Consider the following 3,220-nt stretch of genomic DNA (forward strand, 5'->3'; position numbering starts at 1 on the left):
CTTTCTTTTGTTAAGTTAAAACAGATGAGATTATATTGAGTACTGCTTCCAATTTTGTGTTCCGTGCCACAGCTTGGAACATTTTGCCATACTTACTTTGCTTAAGGAATAACTTGTTGTCCACACACAGCAGATGTGGGACAAGGTTGATTAGTTTTCTCCCATGTCAGAGTGGACACCTTTGTGGAGTAGAACCTCAAGGGCTGTATTACGATGGAAACTGTACAGTAATCCCAGTGCAACAGTTACTGTATTCCAGAGCTCCTAACATCAATCTGATTCTAACCAAGGGTTCTCCATTTTCTCTCTCCTAGATTTTACATGCACTTTAGCTGAAGAGTCAAGATGAGTATGTATGCAACATGTACATAAGATGTACATACATCTTATGCATGTAAATTTTGTATAGTAAAGGGTGCTAGGTAGGTAACTTAGTTTTCTTAAAGGCACGAGGTCTACATGGTCAGAGACAACAAAACTGTCTTTCAAGTTACTGATAAATCTACTTGTGAGAACAGCTTGTTTTAACATTGCATTTGCATTCCAAGAGAATCTGTACACTTAAGAGCTGTATAAATCTTGCTTGCATTTATCAAACAGGGATTTGGCATCCATCACACATTTAAACATCCCTTACGATTTGATGTATTTATCTACAAGGTCCACTTAACACTCCTCAAAACTTGTAAGTTACAAGTCCATTCTAGATTGAAATTTAGTCAATCTATTACAAGAGCATGTGTGCTTTGTGTTTAGTGGTATAAATGTACATTCCATCTACAATTTACAGTCATTACTAAGTATATGACTGCTTTATTTATTTAAAAAAGTCCACATGGAACTATTTGCCAGTTCAGTGAGTCTAGATTCTTGTTTCGTACTTGGATTGTGCTTGCAGCTCCATGTGTAAGTAAAAACAAATGGAGAGAAAAAGTAGTAGTAGTAAATTTTCTGTTACCTTACTGTAAATAACTGAACAAACCCAGCAGCTGTGAATATTGTGCAGTTTTATTTCCTTATACACTAAACCTTAATTATTAACAATTAACATGGAATTGCACTTTGATCAATGAAGCAGTCAGAAAGGCTTTCGGGTCATGTCTGCAAACTTGCTTTGCCCATTTTCTGTATGCTTCTTGATTTTGTCCTCTATTCAGGGAACTACAGCAAGGTGTATATCTAATAGGCATTCAGCAATTAAGTCTGTTTCTGCAACAGTTAAACCAGATAAAAATTGAGAGAGCAGCTAAGGTTCCTAAATATTGCTGTGCAGTGAACTGCCAGCTTGTGGTCGTGTGTATGCATATACCTTGTCTATGCTGGGGGCTGCAGATCATGAACAAACATTTAAGAAGAAAGTTCCCTAACATCAGCAGCTGGTCCTAAGGCTCCTGTTACCAGACGGAGTACTTAAAAAACTGAGTTATGCCCATAGATTCGTATAGGATTCAATGCAAACTTAAGGTGTGTCTGTGCTGTCATCTTGTTCCTACAAGCTGATCTTCAGCCATCTGAATGACATAAAAGGGATCTGTTTGCAGGAAGATGTTACAGAACAAGTATGTGGTGCTTCATGTATGCTCAAAACCTCCTGCTTCAAAGTAGTCAGTTGATATCTGAAGGATTTCAAAGCTCTCAAAGTACCTCAGGTTCTCTGCTTGCCCAAAGTCCCTGAAGAGTCTTTTTTTTTTTTTTTTTTTAAATGGTGGTAGTTCCTAATTTCTTTTGGGACTTCCTTTTTTTGCTGCAGGAAAGACTAATAGCAGAAACTGACTACAGGGATACTGCCAAAACTGACAAAGCTACTGAACAGAAATCATTCACATCTCTATTAATCTTCAAGCTGCTCTATGCTAGGAAAAAAGATAATTAAAGTACTAAGTGCTGTTTAAAAGTCATGTTAGCAAATATTGATACTGAAATCTATCTTGTCATGGCTAATTTAAATGAAAAGCGCTCACCTTTGTTCCTCCTCTAGGCTCAGCTGTGTTTCATGTACATACAGGAAGGAAGAAAAAAACAAGTTCCCCTCCCCAGTTCCTGTTTGTTTTTTAAGTGTGAATTCTGATTGTTTAAAGATGTAAGTAAATAGGTAATGTCACAATTAACAAGGCAGGGCTACTGATCATATTCAGATTAAACAAAACTGCCTTTAATGTAGCTTGTAAGGTTTTTTTGGAAATGTTTTTGTTACAGTAGCAACCTGTTGTTTTGTTGTAACTGGTCTCTATGGCAACTTAAAAAAATGTGTTTTAATGCTGTTTGGGAAGATTGAAAAAGTGTACAGATTGTAAAGATTTTATATTCATTGTAAGATTTTGGTTTAATATTTATAATAGAAAAAAAGAATTAAAATTGCACTTCATGCCTCTGAGTGTGTATCTCAAAGGAATCTAACCAAGCTATATTCATCATCCTCCATGTTGTCACATGTGACACTTCTGCAGGATTAACCTTGTTCCAGAGGCCTCAGTCTAGCTTCACCTTCTGAAAGCTTTGGAGCGTTGCCTGAGAAAACGTAGTAAACTAGGTATTTGCAGATTATTCTTTTGGTATTTTAGTGGTTGACACAGTACGGCCACTGTTTTGCTGCTCACTAGTTCAAGTATTTCAAAGCACAACTCTTCAGTAGCCGAATCTCTCGTTTTTGTTAAGAATGCCAATTCTGAAAAGATTTCACAGCACAATAGCCAAGTTTAGAGAGGGCTTCTGCAGTGTCTGCTAACGCTGGTGATCACACATGCAGCACTGCAGCACCCTAACCTGGCATGGGGCTTTAGACGGGGTAGTGAACATCAGTTCAGTTACCTTCTGTCTTCTGAAGGAGGTGAGGGAGGAAGACAAGGAGTGCAGCCTAACGACTGAAAACACCATTCCTATTCACACCAGCAAATCTGCTCTACAGTCTTGCATATACAATTACACAAATTAATAGAACATAAGAATTACTTGGAGGATATTTCCTTAGTTTTTTACATAAAGACAGAAGTAACGACCAAAGAAACCTATGTTGGTTTATTTTTTTCCTAAGATAAAATTTAACTGCAGTTCCTTAGTTATGCCAGCCAGCGTAATACAGGTGTGTTTGTGACATACCCTGTCTGATTAAACTTTCCTATATTGTTATCAACGGTCTTTTCCGTTTTGGTCAAAATCTATCTGTAATTTTTCATTAGCATAAAAAGTTCCATCACTATTTTAAATCAATCACCAGCAGGAA

The sequence above is a fragment of the Merops nubicus genome, unplaced genomic scaffold (assembly GCF_000691845.1).
Source record: "Merops nubicus isolate BGI_N331 unplaced genomic scaffold, ASM69184v1 scaffold11911, whole genome shotgun sequence".
In the NCBI taxonomy this organism is placed as follows: domain Eukaryota; kingdom Metazoa; phylum Chordata; class Aves; order Coraciiformes; family Meropidae; genus Merops; species Merops nubicus.